This window comes from Phyllobates terribilis, unplaced genomic scaffold (assembly GCF_046119375.1).
Source record: "Phyllobates terribilis strain yellow unplaced genomic scaffold, ASM4611937v1 Scaffold_10__3_contigs__length_209671492, whole genome shotgun sequence".
In the NCBI taxonomy this organism is placed as follows: Eukaryota; Metazoa; Chordata; class Amphibia; order Anura; family Dendrobatidae; genus Phyllobates; species Phyllobates terribilis.
This window is the reverse complement of record NW_027362770.1, coordinates 8,747,210-8,761,960: the sequence shown is the minus strand read 5'-3', so window position 1 is coordinate 8,761,960 and position 14,751 is coordinate 8,747,210.

Sequence of the window (14,751 nt, the reverse complement as noted above, 5' to 3'; positions counted from 1 at the left end):
CACACATATTATTCCCTCATTTAGTGGATATTTTCACAAAAAAGTGAAATTTTCAAAAATCCAAAAATTTGGATGAAAACTACTAAATATCAAGGACTCATTGGGCGAATCGCTCTGGAACTGAAATCGAAACGTTCACTGACATTCGCCCTATCTGAAAGTCTGATAAACGCCAGAAAAATGACTAAGTCCAAAAAAAATTTTTTTTCCACTTTTTTCAATTTTACCCCAATGGGATATATATTCTACCCACACACATTTGGAACTCTCCTGGGGTACCCTCACACATATTATTCCCTCATTTAGTGGATATTTTCACAAAAAAGTGAAATTTTAAAAAATCCAGAAAATTGGCTGAAAACGACTAAATATCAAGCACTCATTGGGCGAATCGCTCTGGAACCGAAATCGGAATGCTCACTGACATTTCCCCTATCTGAAAGTCTGATAAACGCCAGAAAAATGACTAAGTCCAAAAAAAAATTTTTTTCAACTTTTTTCAATTTTACCCCCGTGGGATATGTATTCTACCCACACACATTTGGAACTCTCCTGGGGTACCCTCACACATATTATTCCCTCATTTAGTGGATATTTTCACAAAAAAGTGAAATTTTCAAAAATCCAAAAAATTGGCTGAAAACGACTAAATATCAAGGACTCATTGGGTGAATCACTCTGGAACTGAAATCGGAATGCTCACTGATATTTCCCCTATCTGAAAGTCTGATAAACGCCAGAAAAATGACTAAGTCCAAAAAAAAATTTTTTTAAACTTTTTTCAATTTTACCCGCGTGGGATATATATTCTACCCACACACATTTGGAACTCTCCTGGGGTACCCTCACACATATTATTCCCTCATTTAGTGGATATTTTCACAAAAAAGTGAAATTTTCAAAAATCCAAAAAATTGGCTGAAAACGACTAAATATCAAGGACTCATTGGGTGAATCACTCTGGTACTGAAATCGGAATGCTCACTGACATTTCCCCTATCAGAAAGTCTGATAAACGCCAGAAAAATGACTAAGTCCAAAAAAAAATTTTTTCAACTTTTTTCAATTTTACCCGCGTGGGATATATATTCTACCCACACACATTTGGAAATCTCCTGGGGTACCCTCACACATATTATTCCCTCATTTAGTGGATATTTTCACAAAAAGAGTGAAATTTTCAAAAATCCAGAAAATTGGCTGAAAACTTCTAAATATCAAGGACTCATTGGGCGAATCGCTCTGGAACTGAAATCGAAACGCTCACTGACATTTCCCCTATCTGAAAGTCTGATAAACGCCAGAAAAATGACTAAGTCCAAAAAAAAATTTTTTTCAACTTTTTTCAATTTTACCCCCGTGGGATATGTATTCTACCCACACACATTTGGAACTCTCCTGGGGTACCCTCACACATATTATTCCCTCATTTAGTGGATATTTTCACAAAAAAGTGAAATTTTCAAAAATCCAAAAAATTGGCTGAAAACGACTAAATATCAAGGACTCATTGGGTGAATCACTCTGGAACTGAAATCGGAATGCTCACTGATATTTCCCCTATCTGAAAGTCTGATAAACGCCAGAAAAATGACTAAGTCCAAAAAAAAATTTTTTTAAACTTTTTTCAATTTTACCCGCGTGGGATATATATTCTACCCACACACATTTGGAACTCTCCTGGGGTACCCTCACACATATTATTCCCTCATTTAGTGGATATTTTCACAAAAAAGTGAAATTTTCAAAAATCCAAAAAATTGGCTGAAAACGACTAAATATCAAGGACTCATTGGGTGAATCACTCTGGTACTGAAATCGGAATGCTCACTGACATTTCCCCTATCAGAAAGTCTGATAAACGCCAGAAAAATGACTAAGTCCAAAAAAAAATTTTTTCAACTTTTTTCAATTTTACCCGCGTGGGATATATATTCTACCCACACACATTTGGAAATCTCCTGGGGTACCCTCACACATATTATTCCCTCATTTAGTGGATATTTTCACAAAAAGAGTGAAATTTTCAAAAATCCAGAAAATTGGCTGAAAACTTCTAAATATCAAGGACTCATTGGGCGAATCGCTCTGGAACTGAAATCGAAACGCTCACTGACATTTCCCCTATCTGAAAGTCTGATAAACGCCAGAAAAATGACTAAGTCCAAAAAAAATTTTTTTTCAACTTTTTTCAATTTTACCCCCGTGGGATATATATTCTACCCACACACATTTGGAACTCTCCTGGGGTACCCTCACACATATTATTCCCTCATTTAGTGGATATTTTCATAAAAAAGTGAAATTTTCAAAAATCCAAAAAATTGGCTGAAAACAACTAAATATCAAGGACTCATTGGGTGAATCACTCTGGAACTGAAATTGGAATGCTCACTGACATTTCCCCTATCAGAAAGTCTGATAAACGGCAGAAAAATGACTAAGTCCAAAAAAAAAATTTTTTTCAACTTTTTTCAATTTTACCCGCGTGGGATATATATTCTACCCACACACATTTGGAACTCTCCTGGGGTGCCCTCACACATATTATTCCCTCATTTAGTGGATATTTTCACAAAAAAGTGAAATTTTCAAAAATCCAAAAAATTGGCTGAAAACGACTAAATATCAAGGACTCATTGGGAGAATCACTGTGGAACTGAAATCGGAACGCTCACTGACATTTGCCCTATCTGAAAGTCTGATAAACGCCAGAAAAATGACTAGGTCCAAAAAAGAATTTTTTTCAACTTTTTTTAATTTTACCCCAATGGGATATATATTCTACCCACACACATTTGGAACTCTCCTGGGGTACCCTCACACATATTATTGCCTCATTTAGTGGATATTTTCACAAAAAAGTGAAATTTTAAAAAATCCAGAAAATTGGCTGAAAACGACAAAATATCAAGGACTCATTGGGCGAATCGCTCTGGAACTGAAATCGGAATGCTCACTGACATTTCCCCTATCTGAAAGTCTGATAAACGCCAGAAAAATGACTAAGTCCAAAAAAAATTTTTTTTCAACTTTTTTCAATTTTACCCGCGTGGGTTATATATTCTACCCACACACATTTGGAACTCTCCTGGGGTACCCTCACACATATTATTCCCTCATTTAGTGGATATTTTCACAAAAAAGTGAAATTTTCAAAAATCCAAAAAATTGGCTGAAAACCACTAAATATCAAGGACTCATTGGGTGAATCACTCTGGAACTGAAATCGGAACGCTCACTGACATTTCCCCTATCTGAAAGTCTGATAAACGCCAGAAAAATGACTAAGTACAAAAAAAAATTTTTTTTCAACTTTTTTCAATTTTACCCCCGTGGGATATATATTCTACCCACACACATTTGGAACTCTCCTGGGGTACCCTCACACATATTATTCCCTCATTTAGTGGATATTTTCACAAAAAAGTGAAATTTTAAAAAATCCAGAAAATTGGCTGAAAACGACTTAATATCAAGGACTCATTGGGCAAATCGCTCTGGAACTGAAATCGGAATGCTCACTGACATTTCCCCTATCTGAAAGTCTGATAAACGCCAGAAACATGACTAAGTACAAAAAAAAAATTTTTTTCAACTTTTTTCAATTTTACCCCCGTGGGATATATATTCTACCCACACACATTTGGAACTCTCCTGGGGTACCCTCACACATATTATTCCCTCATTTAGTGGATATTTTCACAAAAAAGTGACATTTTCAAAAATCCAGAAAATTGTCTGAAAACGACTAAATAACAAGGACTCATTGGGAGAATCACTCTGGAACTGAAATCGGAACGCTCACTGACATTTGCCCTATCTGAAAGTCTGATAAACGCCAGAAAAATGACTAAGTCCAAAAAAAAATTTTTTTAATCTTTTTTCAATTTTACCCCAATAGGATAAATATTCTACCCACACACATTTGGAACCCTCCTGGGGTACTCTCACACATATTATTCCCTCATTTAGTGGATATTTTCACAAAAAAGTGAAATTTTAAAAAATCCAGAAAATTGGCTGAAAATGACTAAATATCGAGGACTCATTGGGCGAATCGCTCTGGAACTGAAATCGGAATGCTCACTGACATTTCCCCTATCTGAAAGTCTGATAAACGCCAGAAAAATGACTAAGTCCAAAAAAAAAATTTTTTTCAACTTTTTTCAATTTTACCCGCGTGGGATATATATTCTACCCACACACATTTGGAACTCTCCTGGGGTGCCCTCACACATATTATTCCCTCATTTAGTGGATATTTTCACAAAAAAGTGAAATTTTCAAAAATCCAAAAAATTGGCTGAAAACGACTAAATATCAAGGACTCATTGGGCGAATCGCTCTGGAACTGAAATCGAAACGTTCACTGACATTTGCCCTATCTGAAAGTCTGATAAACGCCAGAAAAATGACTAAGTCCAAAAAAAAATTTTTTTCAACTTTTTTCAATTTTACCCCAATGGGATATATATTCTACCCACACACATTTGGAACTCTCCTGGGGTACCCTCACACATATTATTCCCTCATTTAGTGGATATTTTCACAAAAAAGTGAAATTTTAAAAAATCCAGAAAATTGGCTGAAAACGACTAAATATCAAGCACTCATTGGGCGAATCGCTCTGGAACCGAAATCGGAATGCTCACTGACATTTCCCCTATCTGAAAGTCTGATAAACGCCAGAAAAATGACTAAGTCCAAAAAAAAATTTTTTTCAACTTTTTTCAATTTTACCCCCGTGGGATATATATTCTACCCACACACATTTGGAACTCTTCTGGGGTACCCTCACACATATTATTCCCTCATTTAGTCGATATTTTCACAAAAAGAGTGAAATTTTCAAAAATCCAGAAAATTGGCTGAAAACGAATAAATAACAAGGACTCATTGGGAGAATCACTGTGGAACTGAAATCGGAACGCTCACTGACATTTGCCCTATCTGAAAGTCTGATAAACGCCAGAAAAATGACTAGGTCCAAAAAAGAATTTTTTTCAACTTTTTTTACTTTTACCCCAATGGGATATATATTCTACCCACACACATTTGGAACTCTCCTGGGGTACCCTCACACATATTATTGCCTCATTTAGTGGATATTTTCACAAAAAAGTGAAATTTTAAAAAATCCAGAAAATTGGCTGAAAACGACAAAATATCAAGGACTCATTGGGCGAATCGCTCTGGAACTGAAATCAGAATGCTCACTGACATTTCCCCTATCTGAAAGTCTGATAAACGCCAGAAAAATGACTAAGTACAAAAAAAAAATTTTTTTCAACTTTTTTCAATTTTACCCCCGTGGGATATATATTCTACCCACACACATTTGGAACTCTCCTGGGGTACCCTCACACATATTATTCCCTCATTTAGTGGATATTTTCACAAAAAAGTGACATTTTCAAAAATCCAAAAAATTGGCTGAAAACGACTAAATATCAAGGACTCATTGCGTGAATCACTCTCGTACTGAAATCGGAATGCTCACTGACATTTCCCCTATCAGAAAGTCTGATAAACGCCAGAAAAATGACTAAGTCCAAAAAAAATTTTTTTTCAACTTTTTTCAATTTTACCCCCGTGGGATATATATTCTACCCACACACATTTGGAACTCTCCTGGGGTACCCTCACACATATTATTCCCTCATTTAGTGGATATTTTCACAAAAAAGTGAAATTTTAAAAAATCCAGAAAATTGGCTGAAAACGACTTAATATCAAGGACTCATTGGGCAAATCGCTCTGGAACTGAAATCGGAATGCTCACTGACATTTCCCCTATCTGAAAGTCTGATAAACGCCAGAAACATGCCTAAGTACAAAAAAAAAATTTTTTTCAACTTTTTTCAATTTTACCCCCGTGGGATATATATTCTACCCACACACATTTGGAACTCTCCTGGGGTACCCTCACACATATTATTCCCTCATTTAGTGGATATTTTCACAAAAAAAGTAAAATTTTCAAAAATCCAGAAAATTGGCTGAAAACTACTAAATATCAAGGACTCATTGGGCGAATCGCTCTGGAACTGAAATCGAAACGCTCACTGACATTTCCCCTAACTGAAAGTCTGATAAACGCTGGAAAAATGACTAAGTCCAAAAAAAAATTTTTTTCAACTTTTTTCAATTTTACCCCCGTGGGATATATATTCTACCCACACACATTTGGAACTCTCCTGGGGTACCCTCACACATATTATTCCCTCATTTAGTGGATATTTTCACAAAAAAGTGACATTTTCAAAAATCCAGAAAATTGTCTGAAAACGACTAAATAACAAGGACTCATTGGGAGAATCACTCTGGAACTGAAATCGGAACGCTCACTGACATTTGCCCTATCTGAAAGTCTGATAAACGCCAGAAAAACGACTAAGTCCAAAAAAAAATTTTTTTAATCTTTTTTCAATTTTACCCCAATGGGATAAATATTCTACCCACACACATTTGGAACCCTCCTGGGGTACTCTCACACATATTATTCCCTCATTTAGTGGATATTTTCACAAAAAAGTGAAATTTTAAAAAATCCAGAAAATTGGCTGAAAATGACTAAATATCGAGGACTCATTGGGCGAATCGCTCTGGAACTGAAATCGGAATGCTCACTGACATTTCCCCTATCAGAAAGTCTGATAAACGCCAGAAAAATGACTAAGTCCAAAAAAAAATTTTTTTCAATTTTACCCCCGTGTGATATATATTCTACCCACACACATTTGGAACTCTCCTGGGGTACCCTCACAGATATTATTCCCTCATTTAGTGGATATTTTCATAAAAAAGTGAAATTTTCAAAAATCCAAAAAATTGGCTGAAAACGACTAAATATCAAGGACTCATTCAGTGAATCACTCTGGTACTGAAATCGGAATGCTCACTGACATTTCCCCTATCAGAAAGTCTGATAAACGCCAGAAAAATGACTAAGTCCAAAAAAAAATTTTTTTCAACTTTTTTCAATTTCACCCCCGTGGGATATATATTCTACCCACACACATTTGGAACTCTCCTGGGGTACCCTCACACATATTATTCCCTCATTTAGTGGATATTTTCACAAAAAAGTGAAATTTTCAAAAATCCAAAAAATTGGCTGAAAACCACTAAATATCAAGGACTCATTGGCTGAATCACTTTGGAACTGAAATCGAAACGCTCACTGACATTTCCCCTATCTGAAAGTCTGATAAACGCCAGAAAAATGACTAAGTACAAAAAAAAAATTTTTTTCAACTTTTTTCAATTTTACCCCCGTGGGATATATATTCTACCCACACACATTTGGAACTCTCCTGGGGTACCCTCACACATATTATTCCCTCATTTAGTGGATATTTTCACAAAAAAGTGAAATTTTCAAAAATCCAAAAAATTGGCTGAAAACGACTAAATATCAAGGACTCATTGCGTGAATCACTCTCGTACTGAAATCGGAATGCTCACTGACATTTCCCCTATCAGAAAGTCTGATAAACGCCAGAAAAATGACTAAGTCCAAAAAAAATTTTTTTTCAACTTTTTTCAATTTTACCCCCGTGGGATATATATTCTACCCACACACATTTGGAACTCTCCTGGGGTACCCTCACACATATTATTCCCTCATTTAGTGGATATTTTCAAAAAAAGTGAAATTTTAAAAAATCCAGAAAATTGGCTGAAAATGACTAAATATCGAAGACTCATTGGGCGAATCGCTCTGGAACTGAAATCGGAATACTCACTGACATTTCCCCTATCTGAAAGTCTGATAAACGCCAGAAAAATGACTAAGTCCAAAAAAAAAATTTTTTTCAATTTTACCCCCGTGTGATATATATTCTACCCACACACATTTGGAACTCTCCTGGGGTACCCTCACAGATATTATTCCCTCATTTAGTGGATATTTTCATAAAAAAGTGAAATTTTCAAAAATCCAAAAAATTGGCTGAAAACGACTAAATATCAAGGACTCATTCAGTGAATCACTCTGGTACTGAAATCAGAATGCTCACTGACATTTCCCCTATCAGAAAGTCTGATAAACGCCAGAAAAATGACTAAGTCCAAAAAAAAATTTTTTTCAACTTTTTTCAATTTCACCCCCGTGGGATATATATTCTACCCACACACATTTGGAACTCTCCTGGGGTACCCTCACACATATTATTCCCTCATTTAGTGGATATTTTCACAAAAAAGTGAAATTTTCAAAAATCCAAAAAATTGGCTGAAAACCACTAAATATCAAGGACTCATTGGGTGAATCACTCTGGAACTGAAATCGGAACGCTCACTGACATTTCCCCTATCTGAAAGTCTGATAAACGCCAGAAAAATGACTAAGTACAAAAAAAAAATTTTTTTCAACTTTTTTCAATTTTACCCCCGTGGGATATATATTCTACCCACACACATTTGGAACTCTCCTGGGGTACCCTCACACATATTATTCCCTCATTTAGTGGATATTTTCACAAAAAAGTGAAATTTTCAAAAATCCAAAAAATTGGCTGAAAACGACTAAATATCAAGGACTCATTGCGTGAATCACTCTCGTACTGAAATCGGAATGCTCACTGACATTTCCCCTATCTGAAAGTCTGATAAACGCCAGAAAAATGACTAAGTCCAAAAAAAAAATTTTTTCAATTTTACCCCCGTGTGATATATATTCTACCCACACACATTTGGAACTCTCCTGGGGTACCCTCACAGATATTATTCCCTCATTTAGTGGATATTTTCATAAAAAAGTGAAATTTTCAAAAATCCAAAAAATTGGCTGAAAACGACTAAATATCAAGGACTCATTCAGTGAATCACTCTGGTACTGAAATCGGAATGCTCACTGACATTTCCCCTATCAGAAAGTCTGATAAACGCCAGAAAAATGACTAAGTCCAAAAAAAAATTTTTTTCAACTTTTTTCAATTTCACCCCCGTGGGATATATATTCTACCCACACACATTTGGAACTCTCCTGGGGTACCCTCACACATATTATTCCCTCATTTAGTGGATATTTTCACAAAAAAGTGAAATTTTCAAAAATCCAAAAAATTGGCTGAAAACCACTAAATATCAAGGACTCATTGGGTGAATCACTCTGGAACTGAAACCGGAACGCTCACTGACATTTCCCCTATCTGAAAGTCTGATAAACGCCAGAAAAATGACTAAGTACAAAAAAAAAATTTTTTTCAACTTTTTTCAATTTTACCCCCGTGGGATATATATTCTACCCACACACATTTGGAACTCTCCTGGGGTACCCTCACACATATTATTCCCTCATTTAGTGGATATTTTCACAAAAAAGTGAAATTTTCAAAAATCCAAAAAATTGGCTGAAAACGACTAAATATCAAGGACTCATTGCGTGAATCACTCTCGTACTGAAATCGGAATGCTCACTGACATTTCCCCTATCAGAAAGTCTGATAAACGCCAGAAAAATGACTAAGTCCAAAAAAAAATTTTTTTCAACTTTTTTCAATTTCACCCCCGTGGGATATATATTCTACCCACACACATTTGGAACTCTCCTGGGGTACCCTCACACATATTATTCCCTCATTTAGTGGATATTTTCACAAAAAAGTGAAATTTTAAAAAATCCAGAAAATTGGCTGAAAATGACTAAATATCAAGGACTCATTGGACGAATCGCTCTGGAACTGAAATCGGAATGCTCACTGACATTTCCCCTATCTGAAAGTCTGATAAACGCCAGAAAAATGACTAAGTCCAAAAAAAAATTTTTTTCAATTTTACCCCCGTGTGATATATATTCTACCCACACACATTTGGAACTCTCCTGGGGTACCCTCACAGATATTATTACCTCATTTAGTGGATATTTTCATAAAAAAGTGAAATTTTCAAAAATCCAAAAAATTGGCTGAAAACGACTAAATATCAAGGACTCATTGGGTGAATCACTCTGGTACTGAAATCGGAATGCTCACTGACATTTCCCCTATCAGAAAGTCTGATAAACGCCAGAAAAATGACTAAGTCCAAAAAAAAAAATTTTTCAACTTTTTTCAATTTTACCCCCGTGGGATATATATTCTACCCACACACATTTGGAACTCTCCTGGGGTACCCTCACACATATTATTCCCTCATTTAGTGGATATTTTCACAAAAAAGTGAAATTTTCAAAAATCCAAAAAATTGGCTGAAAACCATTAAATATCAAGGACTCATTGGGTGAATCACTCTGGAACTGAAATCGGAACGCTCACTGACATTTCCCCTATCTGAAAGTCTGATAAACGCCAGAAAAATGACTAAGTACAAAAAAAAAATTTTTTTCAACTTTTTTCAATTTTACCCCCGTGGGATATATATTCTACCCACACACATTTGGAACTCTCCGGGGGTACCCTCACACATATTATTCCCTCATTTAGTGGATATTTTAAAAAAAAAGTGAAATTTTCAAAAATCCAAAAAATTGGCTGAAAACGACTAAATATCAAGGACTCATTGGGCGAATCGCTCTGGAACTGAAATCAAAACGCTCACTGACATTTCCCCTAACTGAAAGACTGATAAACGCTGGAAAAATGACTAAGTCCAAAAAAAATTTTTTTTCAACTTTTTTCAATTTTACCCCCGTGGGATATATATTCTACCCACACACATTTGGAACTCTCCTGGGGTACCCTCACACATATTATTCCCTCATTTAGTGGATATTTTTAAAAAAAAGTAAAATTTTCAAAAATCCCAAAAATTGGCTGAAAACGACTAAATATCAAGGACTCATTGGGTGAATCACTCTGGTACTGAAATCGGAATGCTCACTGACATTTCCCCTATCAGAAAGTCTGATAAACGCCAGAAAAATGACTAAGTCCAAAAAAAAATTTTTTTCAACTTTTTTCAATTTTACCCCCGTGGGATATATATTCTACCCACACACATTTGGAACTCTCCTGGGGTACCCTCACACATATTATTCCCTCATTTAGTGGATATTTTCACAAAAAAGTGACATTTTCAAAAATCCAGAAAATTGGCTGAAAACGAATAAATAACTAGGACTCATTGGGAGAATCACTCTGGAACTGAAATCTGAACGCTCACTGACATTTGCCCTATCTGAAAGTCTGATAAACGCCAGAAAAATGACTAAGTCCAAAAAAAAATTTTTTTCAACTTTTTTCAATTTTACCCCAATGGGATAAATATTTTACCCACACACATTTGGAACTCTCCTGGGGTACTCTCACACATATTATTCCCTCATTTAGTGGATATTTTCACAAAAAAGTGAAATTTTAAAAAATCCAGAAAATTGGCTGAAAATGACTAAATATCAAGGACTCATTGGGCGAATCGCTCTGGAACTGAAATCGGAATGCTCACTGACATTTCCCCTATCTGAAAGTCTGATAAACGCCAGAAAAATGACTAAGTCCAAAAAAAAATTTTTTTCAACTTTTTTCAATTTTACCCCCGTGGGATATATATTCTACCCACACACATTTGGAACTCTCCTAGGGTACCCTCACACATATTATTCCCTCATTTAGTGGATATTTTCACAAAAAAAGTGAAATTTTCAAAAATCCAGAAAATTGGCTGAAAACTACTAAATATCAAGGACTCATTGGGCGAATCGCTCTGGAACTGAAATCAAAACGGTCACTGACATTTCCCCTAACTGAAAGTCTGATAAACGCTGGAAAAATGACTAAGTCCCAAAAAAATTTTTTTCAACTTTTTTCAATTTTACCCCCGTGGGATATATATTCTACCCACACACATTTGGAACTCTCCTGGGGTACCCTCACACATATTATTCCCTCATTTAGTGGATATTTTCACAAAAAAGTGACATTTTCAAAAATCCAGAAAATTGGCTGAAAACGAATAAATAACTAGGACTCATTGGGAGAATCACTCTGGAACTGAAATCTGAACGCTCACTGACATTTGCCCTATCTGAAAGTCTGATAAACGCCAGAAAAATGACTAAGTCCAAAAAAAAATTTTTTTCAACTTTTTTCAATTTTACCCCAATGGGATAAATATTTTACCCACACACATTTGGAACTCTCCTGGGGTACTCTCACACATATTATTCCCTCATTTAGTGGATATTTTCACAAAAAAGTGAAATTTTAAAAAATCCAGAAAATTGGCTGAAAATGACTAAATATCAAGGACTCATTGGGCGAATCGCTCTGGAACTGAAATCGGAATGCTCACTGACATTTCCCCTATCTGAAAGTCTGATAAACGCCAGAAAAATGACTAAGTCCAAAAAAAAATTTTTTTCAACTTTTTTCAATTTTACCCCCGTGGGATATATATTCTACCCACACACATTTGGAACTCTCCTAGGGTACCCTCACACATATTATTCCCTCATTTAGTGGATATTTTCACAAAAAAAGTGAAATTTTCAAAAATCCAGAAAATTGGCTGAAAACTACTAAATATCAAGGACTCATTGGGCGAATCGCTCTGGAACTGAAATCAAAACGGTCACTGACATTTCCCCTAACTGAAAGTCTGATAAACGCTGGAAAAATGACTAAGTCCCAAAAAAATTTTTTTTCAACTTTTTTCAATTTTACCCCCGTGGGATATATATTCTACCCACACACATTTGGAACTCTCCTGGGGTACCCTCACACATATTATTCCCTCATTTAGTGGATATTTTCACAAAAAAAGTGAAATTTTCAAAAATCCAGAAAATTGGCTGAAAACTACTAAATATCAAGAACTCATTGGGCGAATCGCTCTGGAACTGAAATCAAAACGCTCACTGACATTTCCCCTAACTGAAAGTCTGATAAACGCTGGAAAAATGACTAAGTCCAAAAAAAATTTTTTTTCAACTTTTTTAAATTTTACCCCCGTGGGATATATATTCTACCCACACACATTTGGAACTCTCCTGGGGTACCCTCACACATATTATTCCCTCATTTAGTGGATATTTTCACAAAAAAGTGACATTTTCAAAAATCCAGAAAATTGTCTGAAAATGACTAAATAACAAGGACTCATTGGGAGAATCACTCTGGAACTGAAATCGGAATGCTCACTGACATTTGCCCTATCTGAAAGTCTGATAAACGCCAGAAAAATGACTAAGTCCAAAAAAAAATTTTTTTCAATTTTACCCCGCGTGATATATATTCTACCCACACACATTTGAACTCTCCTGGGGTACCCTCACAGATATTATTCCCTCATTTAGTGGATATTTTCATAAAAAAGTGAAATTTTCAAAAATCCAAAAAATTGGCTGAAAACGACTAAATATGAAGGACTCATTGGGTGAATCACTCTGGTACTGAAATCGGAATGCTCACTGACATTTCCCCTATCAGAAAGTCTGATAAACGCCAGAAAAATGACTAAGTTCAAAAAAAATTTTTTTTCAACTTTTTTCAATTTTACCCCCGTGGGATATATATTCTACCCACACGCATTTGGAACTCTCCTGGGGTACCCTCACACATATTATTCCCTCATTTAGTGGATATTTTCACAAAAAAAGTGAAATTTTAAAAAATCCAGAAAATTGGCTGAAAATGACTAAATATCAAGGACTCATTGGGCGAATCGCTCTGGAACTGAAATCGGAATGCTCACTGACATTTCCCCTATCTGAAAGTCTGATAAACGCCAGAAAAATGACTAAGTCCAAAAAAAATTTTTTTTCAATTTTACCCCCGTGTGATACATATTCTACCCACACACATTTGGAACTCTCCTGGGGTACCCTCACACATATTATTCCCTCATTTAGTGGATATTTTCACAAAAAAGTGAAATTTTCAAAAATCCAGAAAATTGGCTGAAAATGACTAAATATCAAGGACTCATTGGGCGAATCGCTCTGGAACTGAAATCGGAATGCTCACTGACATTTCCCCTATCTGAAAGTCTGATAAACGCCAGAAAAATGACTAAGTCCAAAAAAAAATTTTTTTCAATTTTACCCCCGCGTGATATATATTCTACCCACACACATTTGGAACTCTCCTGGGGTACCCTCACAGATATTATTCCCTCATTTAGTGGATATTTTCATAAAAAAGTGAAATTTTCAAAAATCCAGAAAATTGGCTGAAAACGAATAAATAACTAGGACTCATTGGGAGAATCACTCTGGAACTGAAATCTGAACGCTCACTGACATTTGCCCTATCTGAAAGTCTGATAAACGCCAGAAAAATGACTAAGTCCAAAAAAAAATTTTTTTAAACTTTTTTCAATTTTACCCCAATGGGATAAATATTTTACCCACACACATTTGGAACTCTCCTGGGGTACTCTCACACATATTATTCCCTCATTTAGTGGATATTTTCACAAAAAAGTGAAATTTTAAAAAATCCAGAAAATTGGCTGAAAATGACTAAATATCAAGGACTCATTGGGCGAATCGCTCTGGAACTGAAATCGGAATGCTCACTGACATTTCCCCTATCTGAAAGTCTGATAAACGCCAGAAAAATGACTAAGTCCAAAAAAAATTTTTTTTCAATTTTACCCCCGTGTGATACATATTCTACCCACACACATTTGGAACTCTCCTGGGGTACCCTCACAGATATTATTCCCTCATTTAGTGGATATTTTCATAAAAAAGTGAAATTTTCAAAAATCCAAAAAATTGGCTGAAAACGACTAAATATGAAGGACTCATTGGGTGAATCACTCTGGTACTGAAATCGGAATGCTCACTGACATTTCCCCTAT